General features: G+C 39.8%; 1 protein-coding gene and 1 long non-coding RNA gene across 5 annotated transcripts in view; one reads left to right on the top strand and one right to left on the bottom strand.

The window, feature by feature from the left end:
- The window catches only part of NCALD (neurocalcin delta), a 369,475-nt gene that overhangs the window by 240,456 nt on the left and 103,048 nt on the right, over nt 1-25,971 (top strand). The gene's annotated exons all lie outside the window — the stretch shown is intronic.
- Nucleotides 1,583-24,409, bottom strand: LOC144282821 (uncharacterized). The gene is made up of 3 exons (XR_013351236.1): nt 24,275-24,409; nt 23,512-23,610; nt 1,583-1,717 (listed from the first exon to the last, which is right to left on the bottom strand). It is a non-coding gene; the product is annotated as an uncharacterized LOC144282821 (long non-coding RNA).

Below are 25,971 nucleotides of genomic sequence, written 5' to 3'. Positions count from 1 at the left end.
CGTTGGACCTGGAAAAAAAAAAAAAGTAGATTCCTTCATGTGATTTTGATTCTTGTTTATTTCTTATGAACCTTATGTGAACAAAGTGACTTGTAGCAAGTATATATTTATATATATAGAACAACAACAACAACAACAACAACAAAAATATATATATATACAACCAAATCAAAATTGAAGAGCATCTTCCGAGGTAAAGCAGGAGCTGTGGGAAAATGTTTTCTTATTAGGTATTTGTTCTGCACATCCTCCAAAACTCTCATTTCCAGCACTGCTTTCTAGTAAGGAAAGGAGTCATTGTTCTATACACCTAAGCAACTGAAGCAATCACATTTATGATGGGGAACATGTTAGTTAAGGATATGAATTTGAGTCTTGAGGAGTCTGAGTTAAAAAGACCAGGCCGTCCAATACAGACCTCCTTTCTCCTGGTGAATTAGTCTTGTACCCATGCTGATGACCTGGTGGATTTTCTGTTTTTAATTTCCTTAATTTTTGAATTGTAAAATAACATATTATGATGTCTGTTTCCTGGGCACAGTAAATAAAGTAAGTAAATATTTGAGAAATTTGATACAGGAAAATTTGATTCAAGGCTTATCAAAAAGGTGCATGAAAGTCCCAACAAAATGTTATATACGATTTATCTTGGTTGATGAAATTGTTCTTTATAGCCCCATGCTGAATAATTTCATAACTTCTGCAGAAGTGGACCTACTACTTGAGAACTGTTGTGCTAACAATACCTGGCATTTTGGCCACTGCGCAGACATAACATGTAAAACTCAAAATATATGTGTAGGCTACGGTTTAAGTCTTTTGTGGAAATAGTATCTTTTGAGCCTATATTACTACAAATTAGTATTTGATGCTGCTTGAGGCAAGAGTGCAGATAGAAGCCTGAGCTGGTAGCTCCTCACCTTCTCTTCCCTTCCCATCTCTGGCCCCTCAGGAAAGATTTCTTATACAAGCATGTTGTATGAGTTTCCTGTAAGCTGCTATAACAAATTGTCACAAACCTAGTGGCAGAAAATAATGCCAACTTATTATCTTGTCATTCTGAAGGTCTTAGCAGTGCTACATCCTTCTGGAGGACCTGAGGGGACACTCTATTCCCTTGCTTTTTTTAGATTTTAGAGGCTGCCTACATTCTTTGGCTCAGGTCCCCTTCATGTCATCATTCCAATCTCTTGTCTCCATCACATGTTCTATCACTGACCTGATCCTCCTGCCTCCCTCTTATAAGGACTCTTGTGATTACATTGGACCCATCCGGATACTCCAGGATAATCTTTTCATCCTAAAATCCTTAACCTCTTCATATCTGTAACATCCCTTTTACCATGTAAGATAACATAGTCATAGGGCTAGGATGTAGATTTCTTTGGAGAGCTGACCACATATGTGAACTTTCTAGTTCTGCATTTTTAAGCTCCATCTTTGTGCCACCAACACCATCCCCGCCCCCCCGCCCCCCCCCCCCCCCACACACACACATCTAAAGAGCTGCCTTACCTGCTCTTAAGAACCATAGTAGCAGTGCTGGTCTGCCCTTGGGAGAGCCAACCCAGACAAGGGCTTACCTAGGTCCTAGAAGAGGCTCAGAACAGCTGGACAGGAAATTCTGGGATCCTTGGCTGGAATGTAATCTAGACTTAGAAGAAGGTCAATGCAAATTTGATGCTGGCACATGCCCTCTGTTCCTGGACTCCTTGACCTATGAGGAGGAGTAGAGACAAAAGAAGACTTCTAAAGCTAGAGGCTCAGAGCAGGGATCATTCTTACCTCCAGGAGCCAGATGGGTGACAATTCAATGTCTGGAGGTGGACTGTGTAAAATGGAGACAACCTGCCCCTTCTAAAGGAAGCAGCACTAATACAGTCTAGAGGAAGGGTCCCCATGTTGTTGCATCTTTTGATTCTTTTGGACAAAGCTAGAAATCTGGTTTTGTGTTATTTTAAACACTGTACAAGGAAAAGGAAAGTGCACAGGGGCCACTTAGCTCTCCAATTTGCAAATGCTCTCTAGTTTAAAGGACTAAGCACAGATTCCCTAGGAATAGATAACACTATATTATGTGAGTGAACAATGAATGTCAATGCTAAGTTCAGAGATGATGCATTAATTAAATTACTCAAAGCTGGAAAATCCATCCCTAATTGTGCCACATTGCCCAATAGGCTCATCAAAAATTTAGCAGGAAGATTAAATGACAATATTAAGATAATTATTAATGAAATGCCAACAATATGTCAATGCCTTCAATTTGGTATAAACTTTTTCCTTTTGTGAATTTCACAGAGAAAAAGTCTATCAATTAAAACTCTCAAGTTAAAGTCCAACATAATTAAGGTCCAAAATCAAAAGCTCTTGCCCTTGAAAGTTAAAAGTTCAAGGAAATCAAAGTTCTAATCATTAAGGTTTAAAATTACTTCTGCAAGTTCAAAATTACTTCAGAAATTTCTGAGAAATTACTTCACAGTCATTTAGTCACTCAACAAATAATTATCGCGCTTTCCCAATGTGCCAGGCACTGTGTTAGTTACTCAAGATAGAGCAGTGAGCAAAACACAAGAAACCATTCCCTTATAGAGTTTGTATTTAAGATAGTGAAACATGCAAAAGTGCATGAGCAGGCATTTGTGAACAGATGGGTCTGAAGTTTAGGGGAGAGGGGCCAAGCTGGAGATATAAATTTAGCAATCATCAGTATATAGATTTTATTTAAAGCCATAAGATTGGATGAGAAAATCTTATTTTCTGTTTCACCAATATTCAGTAGGTCTATTATCTATCATACTGGAGATCACAACCTGTGAATTCAGATTTAATGGGGGAAATACACACCTACTATTACCAACAGAAAGAGGAGGAGTGGGGGAGAAAGAGAGAGATCCTCACAGGGATTAGCCCTGCATTCCTAAGCATAGACTGGAAGAGTACAAGAGTGTATGCTTTCTGTAGGCAGTTAATACCCCAGAGAGGGGGAGAGAAAGAGTAAGGAAGGGCTTAGGCTACATATACCTGCTTCCTATCCTCAAAGCTCTGATTGGAGAAAACACTGCTTCTCCTCTAGGAGAGTGAGTCAGGGAGGAGAGAGGCTAGGAATATTCCCCGGGAAATCCTCACATAAGCACAAAGTCTGAGGAAGAAGGATTTGACTTCCACACTCCAAGCCCCAACAATCACAACAGGAAACGAAATTCAAACTATTGTATTTGGTGGATGCTTTGGTATAAGTCTGATTGGCAACAATCATAAAAATTTCATTGATTAAGATGAATTAAGGAATAAAAGCACCTTCATTATTCAAAATTTTATGCTGGAAAATCAAGAACTGGGTGTAGGCTATTGATGCACATAATCTTATATGAACATGTGTATAGGTCTGTCAATGATCCAGGAGAAACCAAAAGCCCCAGTCTGTTGAGTTCTTGAGAGTTGGGAGGCATTGCGATACATCACTCCAACCAATCTTTGTGATAAACCCATGAACAATTCTATCTGGAGTCCTCCATTCAAGATAGATAAAGATTATAAATACTCTTTGCACTTCTAGGAAATTAGAATAATTTTATCAGGTCATATACAATACAGCCTTTCTTATCAAATCCTTATAAAGAAGCTATTTCTTATTACCTTAAAATGCCTAGCTCACCTCTGTCTTCTGGTTGCTCTCTTTATTCCATCAGCATCTAAGAGTGCAGTCTTCCATGCAGGTGTTCATAATTAATCCCATTGACCCTCATCGGCACTGACATCCCAGCACCTAATATGCATGCTGGTTTTTGTTGGTCATAGTTCTGTTTTCTTGTTGGTTGTTGATATCCATGTATAAAAGTAGATGCATTTTCACTCACTGTGTTAGCCTCTTGGAAAGAGACTGGAGCTTCATAGCCTTCACAAATGACTTGAAGCAAAAAGCTCAAGTGGCTCCTAAGCCACCATAAGGCAATAAGTAGACTTGCTTCATGTGTCTTATAAGGTCAATTGAGATTAATTGGGATTACAATAATGTGAAAATGCGTTCAAAATATATATAATACTTTTTGATTTAAGGGGCATTCTGATTGCTGATTAGCATAGTTCAGTTCTCTATCCTCCTGCATGTTAGAGTTACTTCAATCTCCTTAAAATATTTTTGTGTTTTTTAAAGCACTTAATGGCTACTTAACATGATATTAATATATGTGGACTGATAAGGAATTTAAAATTCCATTGCCATGGAGCAACAGGAAGCTGCCCTCTTAAGGTGTCCTCTCTAAATTTCTAATACCCACCACAGAATGCAACACTAGCCTAAATCCTCCTGGCTGGTGGGAAGAAGCAGATGATAGAGGAAGCCTGCTTTTTTTTTTTTTTAAGTGAGAAACATAGTTTTAAGGCATTTCAAAAAAAAAGTGGGGGAGGAGATCCAATCTCTCTAAAAATTTCTAAAAATTCAAAACAAGTCTTTGGCAGAGGCCAAGCTGACAAATGGAAGGAAACTTCATCCCTACAGTTACAGAACCAATATCCAGATTGAGTGAATAAATCTGGTTGGTCAAAGAAAAACCTCAGAGTTGAGAAAAAAATAGTCACGAATGACAGATGTGCTCCAATTCTTCCAAGTCACACCTCACACCTTGATGAAAGGCAATGAGAAGGCTATTGGAGTAAGGGGTTGAGGAGCTTAGTGGAAGTTTTGAGAAGCCAAGCATGAATTGGTGGAGTAGCAGGCTCCAGGGTCGACCTACTTGGATTTGAACCCAACACTACCACTGCTGAGCAGCTATGAGGACTTACGGACTTGACTTTCCTATCTGTACGTTCACTTTCTCATCTACAAGGTGAGAATAACAAGAGTCCTGCCATATCAGATTGTGAAGATTTAATGAAATAATATGAAAAGTTTTAACTGAGTACTTGATAAATAGCAAATGCTTAACAAAGATCTACTATTATTAATGTCTTTTTTAAAGGTATGAACTATCAGAGAAAGCCGGAAAAAGTTTTCTTTTAGTCATGTGGCATCAATCCCAGGGAGCAAGGAACAAGACGTGTGACCAGTCTTTGACTCTTCCCAAAATACTGAAAGGGTTTTCTATTTGTCCCTGTTAGGGAAAACTAATGTTAAGATAAGTACTAAGTCACAGCAAAGTTATGAGAAATGCGCAAAGCTGTACTTAGGTATTTCTTATTTTAAAAATGTTTATGTAAATTGTGTTCCTTTTTTATTATGCTATTAGAGATTAATCTCATTTCCATGTAAAACCAGCAGATTTTCATGCTGAGATATTTTACTGCCACCAAAAATGTTGTATCGAAGTTCCCTCATTTATCCCCACCTGTTTTGCAGAATTTCTTACTCCAAAATGTCTTTCCATCCTGGTGAGCTTAAACCTGAATGAGAAGTTTTAATGTATCTGCCATCCGGGAGGTTCCAAAGCTGGCCGGGGCAGGCTTTTCTGGGATGTGCTTTTTAGAACTTTTCAAATAAACACTTATTTAACACTTAACTAAATTCCTGATACTATTAATAGCACTTTATGGATGCTAATTTATTTAACGCTCATTAAACCTATTAGTACTGATATTATTTTCATTTCACAGAGGAGGAAATGAAGCAAAGAGAGTTGGCAGGAGAGCTAGTGAGTGATGGAGCCAAGATCTGGACATGGGAATATGGCTCTAAAGTTTATGTCTTAACTACTGTGCTCTGCTGCCTCTCAGACTGCTTATTTATCTTCCTACTCAATGTTCTGGATCAGAGGATGAAAACTGGCATAGAAATATATATTATCCATGGCCCATTCACAATCCAAAATTTTAGAAAGTTTATATAGAAATCTGGATTTTTTTTTTTTTTACCTTCTTTTGAAAATAGGAATACCAAGCATTATTAAGCTTATGTTTCCAACTCAGCAACAACAACCGAGCCGCAATTAGCTGTTTGGACAAGGTACAGACATGCCAGTTTGCCACAGCCTCCACCACTAACCACAGCATCCAAGCTCTTACCAGTTTGTGGGCTGGTGACCTCTATTCTAGCTATGTATATGGATACTGCTCCAATACATCAGGGGCCAGCTCCAAAATGTGGTCTTCAATCTTCTAGACTCCTGATTTTCTCCCTTTTTCCTATAACTATAGTTCTGTTATGTGTAATGATTGATAGATCTGCCCCAAAGATAAAGACTGAATGGAAATGAGTCACTCCCTCTGGCCCGGGATCCCAAACTCCTGTTGTTCTGGAGCAAGTTCTAGCCAAGTGGCTGATGTCATGGGTTGGTTCCCCACAATCAGCTGGATCATAGGACATGCCAAGTTTACATCCAGTAGTGAAACGCAAGTTTCCAAAACCAATACAAGTCCTAGGTCTGGAGGACCAATGGCATCACAGAGGTCACAAGTTCAGAGTTGGACACAAGAGTTAGGAGAGTAAGAAAATAAAAAGAACATAATATGAAGTAGCAATAGAGGAGGAACTCAAGTTGGGAAGATATGACTCCTTTGAAAGAGGAATTTAATATCCACTGAGTTTATACTGCCTTATTCATGTAAGGAAACAGCTCCAGCCTCATCGTACTGCCATCGACAGTCCGTGAAACTGTGCTCTCAGCGTTAGGTATGGCTCTGGTATGATCCATGGTAACCAAAAGCATCCAGGAAGTCTTGAGTGACCACTGAGAAGACTAATGGGCATTTGCAGTTTGCTGACATGCTGACATCCCAGAAAGGATGCCTGGGGCGTGGCTGGGTCCAGTAAATTTTCAGGGGCAAATCCATGATGGAGATTGATTATTCATAACCCTTAACATGGTTTACCACAGTGTGTTTTATTTTCATTTTTAGTTGTTTGTTTATATTTAGTTTTATTTTCAAAAGTAAATGGACCAGAAGAGAAGGCTATGGTAGATCTGTGGGTGACAACGATAAATGATTCTTTAAATTTATTAATTACGACTATTTGTATTTTTTTAAAAGTTTAGTTAGAATGCCCTCTACTTCCCTCTCTTTTTATACCATTGAAATACAATACAATCCATGTTGTATTCATATTCATAATGCATATGACTTCAAATCACCTAAGTCATATTCAAAATGCATATGACTTCAAATCACCTAAGTCATAGTCAAAATGCCTATGATTTCAAATCACCTAAGATTTTGTATTTTGTCATTTCTTTTCTCCCTTTCTCCTTCACTCCCTTCTTTCTTTATAGCATTTCACAGGTCCTGTCTAGTTCAGCATTTCCCAAAACGTAAACCAAGGTACCTTAATCCCACCAGATTCTCCAGGAATTAAAGGGTTTTATAAATAAATTTGGGAAATGCTTCATGTTTTATCTCCCTCTCTGAGATCTACTACACATGTTAAAACATATACAAGGCTCTGAGTTACCTTAAACTTAAGAAGACAAAAACCAAAAAAACTTTTAATCCAGTATTTCTCAAATGCAATTTTCCACGGATCTTTTCCCGTCTCACGTAAACCGTGTTAACACTCTGCTGGGTGCACTTGGAGAACTGTTGAGCTAGGTCTATTCATTAAATGACTTCCTAACCCTGGCCCTGGATTGATTATTGTCACTGCTGCTTTTATTGAAGGTGTCACACTCTATATTTATAGACTTATCTAACTCCCAAAGGCCCCACTTAAAAAAGAAAATCAGAATAACCTGTCTTCTACTCATTCCTTCACACATCTTTGAAGATAAAAGGCTACACGATGAGAAAACTCACACACAACATACATAGAAATTGTTTCAAGTCTTTCACCATTTTATCTTCTGTCTTCTCATGGCTTAAGAGATGGTTTAGTTTAGAACATTCAAGAGTTCTCCAATAACCCATAGGTTCACATATTCCTTTTCTTCCCCAAGTGGCCTTGTATTTAAGGAAAACTCTAGCCTAATACAAGTTTTTCTTTAGTACAAGTATGTAGCATTTTCCCCCCTCACAGGCTCTGCACACGTTTGTACTTCTCTCTCATTTATTTACAGAAAATATTTCCTAAAATTAGCCAAAACAGCCACTATGATCTCCTAGGAAGGTATTTGTTCTGTGTTAGGTTCATTTACACTGCAGGTCAGCTGGTGTGTACTGGTTGTATGTGGGCAGCTGTCTCCCTGTATCTTGGAAGTGCTTTGACTGGGGGTTCATCTGGGCTATGCCCCATAAAAGAAGTGATTCCAGTGATTAAATAGCCCAGAGGAGAGAGGGCTTCACATACAGTGAGTCTTCCTCTGTAGGCAGGTGGCTGATGCCAAGGCCTGTGGCACCTTTTTGGCTTTCTGAAACCTAGGGCCCTGTCAGTGACATGTACTCCAAAGAGCAGTGCCAGGTCCCTCTGACTAACATCAGCCAGAGCTGGACTGTGTACAGGCTCAGTCTGAGGACCTTTTCAGATGTGACAAGGGTATGGCTAATTGGACGTTGGAGGGTACTTTGAATTAACATCATTTGAAAAAAACTTTAAACATTTTTATTAGTTTAGGTCATCTGGGTGGCTCAGGTGGTTAAGCCTCTGCTTTCAGCTCAGGCCACAATCCTGGGGGTCCTGGAATCAAACCCCATTCGGAATCTGCTTCTCCCTCTCCTTCTGCCCCTTACTGCCACTTGTGCATGGTCTCTTGCACTCTTTCTCTCTAACTAAATAAATGAAATCTTAAAAAATATTTTATGAGTTTTATTGAAGTTCTTTGTAGAAGAACTTCCTGAATTATGTGGGCAGTTGAGGAGCCACAAGAAAGGGTCTCTGTCTTTTTTCTTAAATTTTTTTGTATATTTTTTATTGGAGTTCGATTTGCCAACATATAGTATAATACCCAGTGCTCATCCTGTCAAGTGCCCCCCTCAGTGCCCATCACCCAGTCACTCTATTCCCGCCCCTGCCCACTTCCCCTTCCACTGCCCCTTGTTTGTTTCCCTGAGTAGGGTCTCTGTCTTTAATGTGAATGTACTACATTGCCTTGCTCAGAGCCTGTCCTTTTGTTCTTGCTCTTCCTTTCAAATTTCACGTCAGTCAGAACAGCAGAGATAAAAGTTGGCATAAGCTTGTTTCTGCTCACTTATGATTCTGTCCAGGGCAAATTTATGAAATGCATGGTTCCTTCCATCACAGTGGCTGTGTTGGCTAATTTTAGAAAGATTTGAATGCGGGAGACTTCCGTTTCTATGCTAATGTGGCCAGGCAAGTTGCTAGCATCATTAAACTATAGTTAGTGAATTTCACCTTGGCATGTTTTCTGGTTTCCTATCTGGAAAATGAGCAGGAAAATGAAAACCTTTTACAGAGTGACATTATGAATAATTGACAAAAAATTATTACAGGGTACTTTACAAATCAACAGCTTAATATGCAAGCTATGTATCAACATATAATTTTTTATCTTGTAAAATAACAAAGTGGTCACAAATTCTCAGCACACTTTGAATGAGATATCAAATTCTGCTCATTTGTCTTATAATTTTTAGAAGCAGTATTGTAGAACATCATCTTCAAAGCTAAATTTTATCTTTTTATTTTTTTGTTAATGTCAGACATGTATAAAAATTCAAAGTCAATATCATAGATTGTATTCCTTTAGTACAGGAAGTAGAGAAGAGACTCAGTTAAAGAAACTTCTTAATTCTCAAGAACAGAGGACAACTGAATGCTGAAAATCTTAGGAGCATTTCTGTGTGACTCTTCATGCAAACCCACAGATTCTGGGAACCATGACTTCTTTTCTAAATATAACTTCTCCAAACTTATGTTAAATGCTTTTGGATCTGGAGAGCACTTTGACCATGGGTCTTCTGAGAGGTCTAACAGCTTGCTGTGTCAGTGTGAGAGTTACTAGTTCAGCAGACCTAGTACATGTTCAGGATGTCTCAAATTCCCAAACAATACTTTTTCTCAAGTTTTTTTTCTTGCTCCTTCACCTCTGAATTACATCGTGGTATCTAAACCCATCAGTTTTTCTCCCATACCTTCATTTTCTCCGTATAGGTTGGTGCCAGAAGCTCGCTGGTACTCTGTGGAGGTCCCAGGATGCAATAGGAAAGGGGAGGTTGCTAGCTGACCCTTTGGGTTCCCTGACTTATTTAACCAGAATAGCTCTGTTTTGGGCTGTTTTTCTTATGATGCTTTCTTAAAATAAGGGCTCCATGAACTTAAAATGTTTGCAAACTAGTGCTCTTCCCCATTAAAACCACAGGCTCATCTTGCTCAGCATTACTGCTGACTTCCAGTCTCTTTATATCAACTTTGGATCAGTTCTCTTCTTTCTTGAGACATTGCCTTTCTTAGACTTTTGTAATGTATGTTCCTCCTCATTTCTCTTTTGTACCATAGATAATTCTCCATTTACATCCCTATTACAGACCTGAAGATTTCCCAGCATCCTCTTGTCATGTAGGATCCCTTTTTTTTTTTTCATGAGATTAAATGGATCTCTTACTTCAAGATTTCTAAATTCAACCTCATGTCTCATGCTCCCCATACTCTCTGATCTAAATCTTTCTAAAATAGCTTCTCAGTATGCCTGGGGAGTTTTCTGGCTGCTTACCTTCAGGCCTCTGTGTCTCACATTTATCCAGGAGCAGTGTTTACTTCCTGTCTTCAGAGCTATACCATAAGTTCCATGAAGAAATATATCTTATATTTTCCATCTCCACATCTAACATGGGTCCTTAAAATGATAGGTGTATTATTTAAGAATTTCATTGGCTGCAAATAACACGGATCCCAAAATAATGGCTTACATAAAGTAGAGCTTTCTTTTTTTCCCATATAATCAGAGGTGTATAGGTAGACAGTCCAGAGCTGGCATAACAGCCTGTGATGTCATCAGGGACCCAGACACCTTTGTCCATGCAAGCATTTTAGCATTTGCTGTCACCCAAACCCCTCCTAGCATCATGTCCACATTCTAGGAAAGAAGGAGGAAAATGGGCAATTTGCAGTGGACAGACTAGTTGGTAGAAAACACCAACTAAGTCAGCCAACCTCCTTTAAAAGGCTTTCCTAGAAGTACCACCTGGCGACTTCCACTTAATTTCATTGGTAAAACTATGTCACATAGATATCTAAAGCTGAAAGGAGTCTGAAAAATGCAGTGTTCTTGAGGCTAAGTGTGTTATTGCTCTTAATAAAATTGACATTCTGCTGGGGAAAGAAGTATTCATGGACATTTGGTAGGCAACCTGAAGTCTTTACCAGGATAAGTATGGAAAAATTCTGCTTTTGGATAAAATGGATGGCCCTCCACTAATAGACTGTGTTGAGTACCCAAAAGAGTTGTTTTCCAAGTGTGGTCCCCAGACCCAGACCAGGCCCTTCCTATCCTGACAGCACCAGAGAAAGCTGGGAAGGGTTGGTGACCATTAGACATTAGAAAATCTTTATAAAGCAATTCAATTCATCCAAATAGAGCCAGAACAATCCAGGATCATGATTTGCTAGGTACAGGAGGAACTTGAAAGAAAACCTTTATGAAAGTAGAACCAGGGCAACCAACTTTTAACATGCCAACAAATGTCAAAGACTTATTTCCTTTAAATGTTATCTTCTTCACTACTCATTGGAAGGATTTCTATCCTGTGCAGTAGCAAAACAAAGTATTACTCTAGGATTTTGTAATTAAAGATTATTTGAAACGTTTAATTCTTAAGCTCCAGTGGCTTGTGGGAAGGATGTTTTCACGGTTCTGTAATATCTATCCATACTTTATCTAAATAACTGCAAACTAATACTATGAAGTAAAAACTGCTCACAGCACGTGGAGCTCTAAGCTAGATCTTATGGCCCAGGCCTCCCAAAGTGTGGTCCACATGGATCAATACAAGAACTCTTTGTTACTGGTCTGCCAGAAGATAAAGAACTTGAGCTAGAATGTAAATCAAGTGCATTACTAAGTTCATTGTTTATTTCATTCAGCTGACATTGTTTTCATACTAAGATTTTCTCAAAAGAGGAATTAGAGCAAGAGGGAAACAAATAGCTTGCCGACCGAGCAGGTCTCCTCGGCTCCTTCGGGAAGCACTATTCTAACAACTCAAGTCCAGTAAGACTGCCACCCCAGCCCTTTCTTCCTGGAAATTCTGGACTTGCCACTTTAGGTATCCTTCTGCCATTCATTTCTTTCTTTCTTCTTTTTTTAAAAATTTAAATTCAATTAGCCAACATGTAGTACATCATTAGTTTCAGATGTAGTTTTCAATGATTCATCAGTTGCATATAACATCCAGTGCTCATCACATCATGTGCCCTCCTTAATGCCCATCACCCAGTTACCCCATCTGTCATTAATTTCTTTAACACAAACTTAGTTGGGGCCCACATTGTAGCAAGTACCATACTGGGTGCTAGGGACACAGTGGGTAACAAGACTGTAAGGATATCATTTATCACCAAATGGTAGTAGCACATCAAACGGTAGTATGTATGGAAGTACTTTATAACCCTAATTGTATTTAAGAATCAGGTAGTATTTTCTTCCCTGCATTAGATGGAATAAAAGGTACAAAGAGAACGTATCCCACATAGTATTGCCAGTATTAGAACTCACTGTGCCTGACATCATTGCCATTGGCTTGAGTTTACGTCCTTCTTTTCTCTCTCAATGGTGGGCCTTATGTGAAAGAACATTTGCTCTTGAACTTAAGAAGAGGCAAAAGAATTTAGAGTTGTATTTTGGATGAGAAGCATGTGATTTTAGTAATCACCCTCCCTCATGGGTGTCTGAATATAAAGCCCATTCTCAGCATCTACTATCAGAATCTAAGATGAGGCGTAATGAAGCTCCAGGTGATGGAAATTGCTGGCAACTAGGCCTCTGGGGGAACACCAGGGAGAACATTGCACTTCCATCACATGCTTGCCATCTCTTAGCCTAGCGTTAAGGAAGCAGCAGGAAAAGGTCAAGATGCCTAGGAACAGAGACCATCTGTCAGAGAGGGTTGGAAGAAGGCTGGGAGAGAATAGTGCCAGGTCTCACAACTTTAAAAAGACAGGCAAGCAACTCTGGCACATATTAACAGTTGTTAAATCCTAAGAGTATGTACGTGGGTGTTTTGTATTTTCTCTGTACTTTTCTTTACATTTTAATATTTCATAACTTAACATTGAGGAAATTTAAATAAGATCCTAGAATAGAGTATTGCCTTGAGATGATCAATGTAACCCAGAAAAGAAATTTTGTAGTAAATAAAATATTCATGTCCCTAAAATTACGAAGGTTGGAGATAGTGAGGTGTTTGTGTTCAGAATCTTCAGCAAGCATTCACACCCCTTAGAATATATGACACAGATTACTGACTCCCCCTACTCCTCACTTAGTAAGTCTGGAGTGAGGCCTAAGAATTTAGCATTCCTTTTTTTTTTTTTTTTTAAAGATTTTATTTATTTATTTATTCATGAGAGACACAGAAAGAGAGAAGCAGAGACACAAGCAGAGGGAGGAGCAGGCTCCATGCAGGGATCCCGACATGGGGCTCAACTGGAGGTCTCCAGGATCAGACCTTGGGCTGAAGGCGGCGCTAAACTGCTGAACCACCCGGGCTGCCCAGAAATTGCATTCTTAATAAGTTTTCATAACAAAGAAATCCTAATGATTCCTTGTGGAATAGATGTTATGTGCTCTTTTCACAATGGTCTGGATTGGTTTAATTCATTTATTCAAGGGATGTTTAGTAAGTATCTACTATGTGCCAAGTACTATGTTACATGCAGTAGACACACAGTTTATCTTACACTTACAACTCCTTATCAAGAAGCAGTCACTAAATACATTTTATATGTTTATGCCATGTTCATGTAAATGCTGAAGTAAACTGTTGTATGTTATAATAGCCAATCAACAGGCTAGGGAAACACCCTGGGGAGAGCTGTGTATGAAAACTTTGGGTTTTTTTGATATAGTAATTAATAATGATTATAGATAATTTTCCTTTTCTTGTCCTCCTTCCAGCCCCTTCCTATTCTTTCTTTCCTTTCTCCTTCCCTCCTCTGGAAAACATGGTGGATTGATCCAATAGCTATTTCAATTCCACTGCTTCCTTGCTTCCTATTATCAAAGTTTCTAGAAAACCAGATATTTGCTCTGCCAGATTCTCTGGCAGCCAAGGCTAGCCATGCAACCCAGTTATGGTCAATGAGACATAGTGGAAATATGCTGGGGCCCTCCTGGGACATATTTGTTTCTGTATAAAAGGAACAAGAATAAGAGGATGATCATTGGTACAGCCTGTTTCCTTGTCTTCCTGCCTTGAAGGGCAGACACGATGTCTGGGGTTGTAATAGCCATCTTGTGACCATGAGGCAATAAGCAATAGGATGCAAAATCCAAAGATAGCAGAGTTGAAAGAGCCTGGTCTCTCATGACATTTTTTTTTTAACCAGCTGAACCAGTGTTAGCAGATCGCATAACCAATAAAGATACAGCTTCTTTGGCTGGGAATAGAAGCCACTGCCCTTACAGCTGGTGGATGCTCAGAAAATGATGGGGACAAGATCATAAACAAGGTTCTGGAAGAAGAGTGGGTATCATCCAGGGTGATTTCTCCTTCCTATCCCTAATGCAAAGGGCATTTGGTAATGTCTGGAGATATTTTTGGTTGTTACACCTAGCGGCTAGGGAAAGAGTTACTGTTGGCATTTAACGTGTAGAGGCCAGAAATGCTTAATATCGTATCACGCAGTCCCCTCAACAAAGATTTATCTAGCCAAAATGCCAACAGTGCCGAGATCAAGGAACCCTGTGTTAGAAAAAAGGAAAAGGGGTGGCTGTGAGGAAGGTAAGAAGCAGTGTCTGCTGTGGATGGAACTATGTGTGCAACACCTTCCTGTGGGCCTAGCTGGCTGCAGGCTACAGCCCTCCTCAGGGTTGGTCGCTGATCTGATTACACTGACCAGACAGCCCCCGTACACAACTGAGTGTCAGAGACCCGAGTGAGCCAGAAAGATTTGTGCCCACTAAAATTAGAAAAGGCAAAACAAATGATGATTTGGAAATAAATTTGAATATGCCTTTTTAGAACCTCTGAGACTGTAGGCAGACACACAAATAGAACTAAAAATATAAAAATATGGTAGCCTGTCACTCTAGTCACTAGATCTCACCACTCTGTAATAATGCCTTAGTCACTGTGTAGCATTAATGCCTTTTATTATGTAAAAGACATGAACGACCTTGTTTTAGTATATTGTTAGTATATATTTAAATTATTTTCATAATTTTGAAGAGTAGCTCTTTAAGTACTATGATCAACGATTAAGTTTTTTATATCCACCAATCTGACATTGTACCATAAGTAATAAATGTTATAATAAAGCATGCTTATGATTTAAATAATACCTCAACAATTTTAAACTTCTTTGCAAACATTATTTAAATATGATTCACATATGTGAATGATAGACACATTTGTTTCTACAAAGGTGGCTAGATTTTTTTTAAAAAATCAATACCGTCATCTGCAATTTCCTTTGCAAATGTATAATTTGTCCTGTTTGACTTATGGCTGCTGTTTGCAAGATCACATTTTTTTCCTCAAATAAAAATGAAAGAAGCGACATAGAAGATGTAGGCCAAATTGGCTTATAGCATCACAGTATCTGATTTTGTTAAAAGTGATCATGTGCCTACTTTTAGATATAATGTATTAGCTTTGGATATAGCAAAAAGCCAATAATTAGCTTAAATTGGCAGGCATTTTTCTGTTTTATAGGCTATATTTTACAGAGTCTACCAAGCAGCACTCTTGCTTAAATATTCCTTAATCAGTTCATTTGCAGCAATTTGCCTCGGACTTTGTTTTTTAAAGAATCACCACTAATACATTCACTTGTTGGTGCTCTTGTGCATTCATATACATTTTCTTTTGCATTTGCTTCTTTTCTTTTAGCCACTGCCTAGAAGTCAGAACCAGGATTTCATTCAGTCTCCAGTTTATTATAGACCTAGGGTCTTCACAGGAATATTCATTCTTTCTGAAGATGCTCTTAAACTGTGTTTTTCTATCTAGTTGCCTATAGATGACAGATAATGATGTTTTACACATTTAAGAGCACTTCATTTCCTTATTACATGGACATATTTCTAATGGCTCCAGGCTCTTTACTATTAATAGCTATGGAAGATGCACAGTACATCTAATTTAGCACTGCCTGGGGTGACACAATTGGTTCTCAGTTATTTTACTGCCAATAAATACAGCTTGTGCCACAGGGAGTCTGGAGCTAATTGACAAGATCCCTGCCCTCCAAGACTGAATCCAAGACAAGCTTCTCAGACAGTTTTCCTTTCAGTGACCTCTGTATCCCTCATTACTCCATTTATCTTTGGTTTGGTGCTGTGACTGAAAAAAGAAGCCAAGCCACCTCCTAGGTCTGACTTTATTCTAGACACATTTGGCTTTATCCATACACATCCTTCTGGAAAATGGAAACCTCAGAGGTGGCTCCTACATTTCTATATATTTAGGAATAGCATTAAAGAAAAAGACTAGGGAACTTCTCTTGAATGTGTGTTTGCAGGGGAAACATGTTTTGTTTTATTTTAATTGTGTTTTTTTCTGATGGATATTTGGTTGGGAAGAGGAGCATAAAGCCCCTTGAGTCACCCTTTGGCAGAGCCGCTGGTCGTTCTCCTCATGGAAAGTCCCTTGTGGTGAGGCCACTGAAGGCCAATTATGTTAGTATGGCTTTTTAGATGATAATATTATTATCATTACAACATTATAATATCATTCTATTATCTCTTGGGCCTTATATCCCATCATCCTACCCACCCCAACCTCCCACACAGCCAAGCTGCAGTTGCACAGGGCTTGTGACCATTCCATGAACAGGATACAGCCTTCTTTTTTCTTCTGTTTGTTAGTTTTTGGTATTCCCAAAGTCTAGATTCTCTCCCCTGCTCCACCATCCAGGTTTAATCTTACTTCTCAGGTTTAATCCTACTTCTTTTTATATTTTCTAATTTCACTGACATAGAATTGATATACATCACTGTATATGTTTAAGGTGTACAGCATGATGGTTTTGACTTACGTATATTGTGAAATGATTACCACAGTAGGTTTAATTAACATTCATCCTTTCATGTAGATACAATAAAAAGAAAAGAAATGAAAAAAAAAATTCTCCTTATGGTGAGAAATAAGGATTTACGCTCTTAACAACTTTCCTGTGTATCATACAGTGGTGTTGGCTGTTGTCACCATGTTGGACATCACATTCTTAGTATCCCAGTACTTATCTTATAGCTGGAATTCTGTACCTTTTGACCACATTCCTCAAAGTCCCCCTCTTCCCACTCCCTGCCTCTGGAAACCACAAATCTGATCTCTTTTTCTAAGAGTTTGGATTTTTTTTTGTTGGCTTTTTGGTTTTTTTTTTTTTTTTTGATTCCACATATAAGTGAGATCATATGGTATTTGTCTTTCCCTGTCTGACTTATGTCACTTAGCATAGTGCCCTCAAGTTCTATCCATGTTGCCAAAAATGGCAGAATTTCCTCAGTTTTTATGGCTGAATGAGCTTTCATTTTATATATATATATATATTTCTTTGGGTATAGTCCCAGAAATGAAATTGCTGGATCCTATAATTCTACATTTAATTTTTTGAGGATCCTCCATAGTGTTCCATTGTGGCTACAACAGTTTATAATCCCACCAACAGTGGGCAAGGTTTCCCTTTTCTGCACATCCTTGCCAGCATTTTTTATCTCCTCTTTTTGATGATGGCCATTCTAACAATCATGAAGTGATCTCTCATTGTGTAAACCCTACTTCTTCTGAGAAACCATCTCCAATCCTCCCCACACAGAATTAATTACATCCTTCCTCCTATATGCTGACAGCACTTCCTCTACCCCACTGGTCACCGTGGGCCTGTCATGGCATTCTAGCTGTCCAACAAACAGCTTTCCTCAGTGTTGGACTGTGATCTCTTTGAAAGTAGGAACCTTGTCTTACTCACTTTGACATCTAGTGCCTAGATGGTTTCTGACTTTTGTCTGGTGCTCAGTAAAGGCATGTTGCGTGAAGCTCTCACTATTACTATGGTACTCTATCTTTACCAGCATTGACGTAGAAGGAGAACTCTATCTTTACCAGCATTGACGTAGAAGGAGATGTTACCCAATCACCTGGTGAACAGGTAGCTAAAACATAACCTTATAAATGCTGGCCAGTTTTCTGGATCAGAAAATTTAAAAGAAAAAGATTTTATTTATTTATTCATGAGACATAAAGAGAGAGAGTCAGAGACACAGGCAGAGGGAGAAGCAAGCTCCGTGCAGGGAGCCTAATGTGGGATCCAATTCCTGGACCCTAGGATTACGTCCTGAGCCAAAGGCAAACACTCAAACGCTGAGCCACCCAGGCATCCCTGGATAAGAAAAAATGTAAATATATCCCTGCCTCAGTAAAAGGGCCTAGCCAATGCTTCGCTTCTTGACTTAGGAATCTTGTGAGCATTAGTTATTACACTGGACCCTCATATTATCAGCGTTCCATAGCCTATAAAAGTGCCATGGAGTAATGCTTTTTAAATAAAACATACATATTGACAAAACAAAGCAGTGATCCGTTCAGTGACTGTCCATTGAAGCGCCAAATGTTAGTCTGTCAGATTTTTATTTCAATGAATAAATGCAGGTTGACTTGGCTTACAAAACGTCTGGAGTACACTGATCTTTCCCTAGATCATTTAGTATGAACTTCTTCAGAATTATTCTTGTTTCTGAAAAGTATTAAATTTGGGGAAGGAAACTTTTAAATACTAATGACCACAGAAAGCTATATGATCTTGAGCTATATTACATTTTTCACCTCTATTAGAGAATCAGATTGTCATCACAACAAAAATGGTTATATGTCACATTAATAAATGGCTCACCAGATGACTTTATATGCCTTTCATCATCCAGTCGTTCAACAATTACCATGTGCTAGGCATTGTACTAGGACCTTGGGACCTAAGACTGAACAAGATACACATGATTCCTGCCTCAAGGTGTTCATGTGTAGAGAGAAGAGACAGAGTAGCAAGCAGAATTGCAATGGAGGGTGTGTTTCAGTTTTGAGACTTTTACCAGTCCATAAAGCATTAGCCCCTGCTGCCAGGCACTTGACTCTCCAACAAACTTTCCATCACTGGCTTGAGAGACTGTCTGAACCAGATGAGGGCCAGTCATATGCTCCAGTTGCAGGGATCAGCGTTTCCCTGTGGGTCCACAGTGATCTCTTTGGACTTGGTTATTTTTGGTATTTTTGCAGGCACAGTCGGAGGGGTGGCTAAAGGTAACAAGATTTACATTTGTAATCTCAGTGGTTTGTTTGTGGAGGAGAATGGCGATGCCTATTAATAACGAGAAGGGACAGACACCAACGGGAGCTCCACTGGCAATGATTGTGTCCAAGTGAAAAAGTAGGAAGTAATCTTTGCTGTTGAATATTGGAGCAAAAGTTCCTACTTGGGGAGTTCCTAGATGCTTATTTTGTTTATACAATAAGATATGACTGACTTGCACAGACATTCAAATGTTAGTAAGTAATGGAATTAAACAGTTTGATTTACACCTATTGGTCTTTGTCACATGTGTCTACACTAATGTTTAGTTATTAATTTGGTATCTGTTGTATACAAAGAACCATGCTAGATACTGAGGGGGCTCTGTTTTGTTCTCAGGGGGCTTATAGCTCAGGAATGGCATCAACCAATGACACAAGGTATGTAGGTACAAGGTCACAGGAAGAATAGCCACCATGAATGGAAGCAGATATTGATTCCTAATGGAAAAACAAGATTACTGTTGTGTTGGGTTATTCTAAAAGTTCATTGCAGTGGAGCAATTGGCATGGAGTGTCCCCTCACATTTTAGTACAAGAGAAAGGATCCCTTAACCCTATCAAAGCAGCGTGGCTGATAATAGCAGGTGCTGGGCTTGAGAACAACTGTCAGAGGTCACACTAAAAATCAAATTTATTAGAGATTCTTGAGATTAAGGTTATCTACATTTGATATATAAAAATTAAATTTAACTAACAATTATTTGGAATCTACCAAGATTCTTCTCTCCAGGCCATGAGGGGTTTCATTGTATCTTCTACATGAATGAGACTAACTTTAAGACTTCCTAACAGACACATAAATAGAATTAAGGGATTAGAACAACCTAATTTTGCATTTTTACTGGTACTTTGGAGGTGAAAAATTGTCTTACAGTGGGACGAATGGAGGCCTTTACTAAAATTGTTCTAATCATGGGACACCTCGGTGGCTCAGCGGTTGAGTGACTGCCTTCAGCTCAGGGTGTGATCACGAGGAGGTCTGGGATCGAGTCCCGCATTGGGGTCCTTGCAGGGGGCCTGCTTCTCCCTCTGCCTAATGTCTCTGCCCCTCTCTTCTCTCTCTCTCTCTCTCTCTCTCGATTAAATAAATAAGATCTTTTAAAAAATAGTAATAAAATTGTTCTAGTCATGAGAATTAGTCATGGAATATTAGAATTGGAGATGTATAGTGATGTCTGCTGGGGGAGTGGTTTAAATGTTGTTTAGCCATAGAATCCTTTATTTAAACCAAATTTCACACTGAGTTGTGGTATGTCAGACAGCCAAAAGTGGAATTGGACATGGGGACTTTCCGTTGGCTTGCTCCATTTGAGCTCCAGTGGGTTCCCCAGGACACAATTTGCAAACCACTGCTCCAGGCCCGTTTCCACATTTTGCTAATGAGTGTACCAAGGCCCCAGAGAAGTGATTCTCCCCATAAGTCTTGCTTGTCAGAAGCAGAAATAGGTCGAGGTTCAAATACTTTGACTTACTTCATTGAGCTTTCCTCTGAAAACCTAACACAATTTGTATATCCTTTCATTTGTGTTTCTGAGTGCCTGTGGCCTCTGAAACTGGGCCACTGTCTGATTAGGGATAGTAACTGTGGAAAAGAATGATTGCTGTGTCCTGGCCTGAGAGGAAATAGGTTAAATCCACCATGTCTTTCTTGTCCCATTATTGTATTTGACTGTATTCATTTTTGCTCTTCAAATGGAAAAAGAGAATCTTCCAAGAGCTGTAGCCCAGCCTCCTCTTCCTCTCAGTGTGAAATGCAGTTCTATACTGGATAAATGTTTATATCACTTCCATGAATTTATTATTTTCAGGTGGATTTCCATGTCTTTGTGTGAGACTTTCTATGTGATTATGGCATCCAGCAGGTAGTTCAGGTTTGCTCTCACCGCGCTTTTTATGAACACCAAGGAGTCCTTTGTAGATTCCCTGGTGCTGCCACCCTTTGGGTACCAAGGCTTTATGTGATTTCACCTTACCACTGTCTGGTTCACTTCATTCCATAATTTGTCATCTTTATTACTAAGTGGGTTCGGCTGAGGAGACTCTGGGTAGCAGACAGGCAGATGTCCACCAGCTCTTCATGGTCCCCCCCTTGTGTAGCATAGATTTGTTTCTGGGAAATAGCTACTCAGTCAGAGCTCACATCTCTCCCACACCACACCCCCACACCTCCCACTTGCCCACGTGCACACATACACACACACAGAATTAGGCCACATAACTAAGTTTTAGTTCATGAAATGTCAGTAGAAGTTATGTGTGCACTTTAGATCTGACCATCAAAGCTTCCCATGCAGTGCTCCTTGGTGCTCTTTTCCTCCTGTTGGCAGAATTCAAGGACCTACACCAAAGTTTCTTAAGCTCAACACTATTAGAATTTGGGGCTGAATAATTCTTAGTTAGGGAAGCCTATCTTGTGCATTGTAGAATGTTTAGCAGCATCCCTGGCCTCTACCCACTCAAAGCCTCTAGTACCTGCCTCTAGTTATAGAAAACAAAAATGTCTCCATGTGTTGTCAAGTGTCCCCCAGTTAGGGGGGAGAGGGTGGACAAAACGACCCCCAGTTGAGAACCACTACTTAAAGTATTACAGAGCCACAAGATAGAATGAACCCCTGGGTCCCTGCATCACCATGGAATAGAAAGCTAACTGAGAATTACTATGTTGGATTATTAAGCTATAGAAATTTTGAGACTTGTTACAAAGCATCTGGTGGCACCTGAACAAACAGTGCTTTGATCTGCTTTGCGAATCAGAATTCTGTGTAAGATTACTTCTAAAGAAGGGGTTTCCCTTGAGAAAAATAAAGTGAACAAAACCTTTGGAAACTTTTCACCCAGTTCAGCCTCTTCCATTCAGAAATGAGAACCAGGTACAAAGAAGTAAGGTGGCTTGTCCAAGATCTCACAGCTGGTGAGAAGTGAGGTGACTTGTCCAAGATCTCACAACTAATGAAAAGCAGAGTCAAGAACTCTGCAGGTGCTCTGACCAGTGCCTTACCCTGCAGAGTCAAGGACATCTGCAGATGCTTTGACCAGTGCCTTACCCTGCAGTCACCTACCTGTAGCCCTCTCAAGTCAACAGCATACAGCAGTGATAAAACTAGCCACACTGAAAAGTAACACTGACTCAGAAACCTAGGTTCAGTGTAACTTGGCCAAAATCTGGGCCAATATCATCAACCCAGTCCTCTAGGTGGGATGAGTAGACAAGAGGCTCTTCAGTTAGTTTTTGCCATTGTGTTTCTTCTACTTGTTCATTGTATTTTATTATCTGAGTCACTATTTGGGGGTGTTCAAAAGCCTTGTTCAAATGCAAGCTATTCCTAGAAGGGATGTTATTACATATGCTATCCATTAGTTTAGATCCCTTTATTTCATTAGTCAGCTAGCCCAGAAGGAAGGGGAAGGCCTTAAAAGGGGGTTAAAGCAAGGCCAGCATGGAGTTCCAGTTGGGATGAGGAGAGGACTGAGAAATTAAGAAACCAGGACACTGAGGGTTTGGCAGGTGGCATAACCACACCTGGTGTGTACACCAAGCCAGGGAAAAGCCTAGTTGCTGGTTGAAAAGATATTTCCAGCAGAAGTTGAAGCCTGGCTCTCATTGCCACAAGCTCCGGGCACACTAAGTCTGCAGGCCTTTCCTGGGCACCTTGGTGACACTAGTCTGAGCAGGAAGGTATTGGCATGTCTTCACGCATTAGACAGATGAACTCTGGAGACAGCTGTGAAGTATATGTGCTAATGCACTTCACACACTCTTACAACCTCTTTCCTCTGTCCAATACTCCCTTTATCCCCCCAGCCAGTTCTGAAGATGTGGGTCTTGGCACCATTCCAGGACTTACAAATTTCCCCCAGAAGGCACCAAAATGCAGTCCTTTTCTACCTCTTTCTTGTGAATTATGGAGGGAAGAATGACTTACTCTCTCTGGGGTTATTACAAAACAATAGTCATCTGTCCCAGGTGGTTAACTTCCGATATATTCTCACCAGTAGCAGAAGCCAGGCTCTCACTCCTCGAAGAAAGCTGAGTGCCAGCTTTATCATTACCAAACTCATTCAGATCAGTTACTTTTCCTCCTGCTAACCATTCCTTTCAGCCCAAACTTAAGGTAGAAGAAGGGGAACAATTTTTCCTGCTCTTTGAGAGTTACAGATTTTATTTTAAATTGGGATACTTACCACTTTTAAATACTTCTCTCTCCCTGTCTGGATAATAGTTCAGCCTTAGGATGTCTGAGTTAGGGGCTAATTGTTGAGATTTCCTGAGCCAGCAGCATTCTAAAAAAAAAAAAAAAAAGATTTCATCTTAATTGCTCATGGAAAAAAAAAGGTGAAGAAATGTGTCATTGGAGGTCCTATGTGCTTTTTTAAACTAAACTCTTAGCAGTCCTGGCCAAAGCAGATTAGACAGTCTGCTGAACTGGGTTACAGTTAAGGGACTTCAGTCTTTAGATCTTTAGCTTTTCTGTATTGTGTTGCGGCCTGTGTTACTTTACCTTTTTGCATCATTTTGAATAGAAAAAAACTGCAACACTGGAAGTGTCTTTAGAAGTCATCTAACTCCTTGCTGCTCTAAGTGTGTCCATGGACCAAGAGCAGCGTCAGCATCCCCCTGAGACCTTGCTAGAAGCACAAAATTTTGGGTCTTACCCCAAACCTATGGAGTTTGAATCTGCAATTCAACACGATCCCCAGGTGACTTGTGTACACATTAAAATCTGAGTTGCACCTGTCTCGTCTGACTCCTTCATCTGACATATGAAAAAACTGAGACCCTGGCAGGTTCTCAGAGCGCAAGGGAAAGCTAGGGCACAGGAAGGATCTTAAAAGCAAGCTGCCATGAACCTATAGTCTCTCTTGGTGTGGGTCCCGGGGTGACAGAAAACTCTGTGATGATTTGCCTTGGTGGGCACTTTTCTAAAAACAACAGTGAAAGACTTACCCCTGTGGGACAGATTGGTACTGGCATAGTCATTTCAGCCCTGGCAGGTAAAAGATGAATCACCATCTACTCAGACCCCTGGCGTGACCAGTTTCACAGGGGTGGCAGGAACACAGTTGTCTCTTTCTACAAGGAATCTGGAGGTCAGAACCACAATATTTATGTTGGAGTTTTCACTGTTTATATGAGGAAGCATCCCCATTAATCTCAAACATGTCTGTTGTTGAGTAGGCCCCTGGAGTCAGGTGTTCGTTTAAAACAATAAACATAACCTACTCATATTTCAGGTTTGATGCAATTGCTACCTGAGGCAGCCTAGTTCTTTGGGGACTATATTAGATTTTATTTTCGCTGTAAATAGAACCATAAATTCAATAGAACTGATCACCCATGTATAGATTCTAACATTTTACTGTCATTATAAAAAAGAAATTGTTTCTGTCTATTAAGCCTTCCTATGTGCCGGGAAACAATTTTTGTAGAAGTCAAGATAAAGAGAATTAAATGTCATATACTTTTGAGGGGAGAAGATGTCTTGTCACATGTATAGGTTTAAACTCCCTGCCTTAGGCACAAGGGTCAGGCTATTAGACACCCCATTTGAGGCCCCCTGGGTTTATGAGCCTGGAGAGAGGAAGAAGAGGAGGTAAAGAGTGTTTCTTTCCCCTGGAGGGGGTGGAAAAAGGAGGATTTGAATTCATTTGCTCTTGAGAGTGGGGTGCAAGTAAATGAGATATAACCTACCTTCAAATGCAGACCAGACTGAGAAGTCTGGCATATAGGAACCACTCAACTATGTTCTTTCCTCACTCCTCTCTCTCTTTGGTATGGAGAGTCAGGCTGATGACACAGTCCCAGGGAAACCCAGAGGCAAATGTGGTTTGTTCAAGAAGACTCTATCTGTCCTTTTTATTTTGCTAATAAAGAGACACTCCATGAATCATGGCTGCTTTGTGAGAACAGCAGCCACAGAGGCAGAATCTTTATACCTCTGGGGTCATGAGAAATTTGGACTTCCTGACAAGGACTGGGGTTCCTGTGGGCTCAGGCTGAAATGATGGGAATGGAGCCCACTGTGATCCAAAATTGGCCATCTAGATCTGGAATATTCTAGAAGAGGTCAGAAGGAGCACATGGCAAATCAAACTCCAATAAAAAATATACATATAAAAAAAGGAGCACATGGCAATTCCCACTTAGTTCACTGTGTAAGGGCTCACCAGTTGACTCCTGGGCAGAAGGAAAGATGCCTGGGGGTGTATGCCCTCAGGATGATTCTCTGGGTTTGTGGACAGGCTACTCTGAGCCCACAAAGCAAACAACCTTTTAGGGGAAAACAAGTCTGTCTAATGCATCGCAGTTTTTCTTTAAAGAAAATATACAGGTATAAAAATGGGAAAGAGGACAGAAGGGAAACGATCTACTTAGAGTTTCAAATATCCTTTGGTAAGTTTCATCCAGTAGGTTATTACAATTCTGATTCTCTAGGGAACTGGAGATTAATTTGAGAATGGGTACATATAAAGTAGTGGACTCAGCTGGGTTAAGATAATTTATATGACATAGGTAGATCTTCCTGAGCAGTAATCATTTCTTTCACTGGTGTGGCTTTTCAGTTCAGAGACCATTCTTTTGTCAGTCTTACAAGGAATTCCTCCTCTAAGACTAGCATTCTTCTCATTAGACCAGTGGCCTCT

Source organism: Canis aureus, chromosome 14 (assembly GCF_053574225.1).
Source record: "Canis aureus isolate CA01 chromosome 14, VMU_Caureus_v.1.0, whole genome shotgun sequence".
Lineage (NCBI taxonomy): Eukaryota > Metazoa > Chordata > Mammalia > Carnivora > Canidae > Canis > Canis aureus.
Note: the sequence above shows the minus strand (reverse complement) of the source record. Positions and strands in the feature narration are given on the sequence as shown.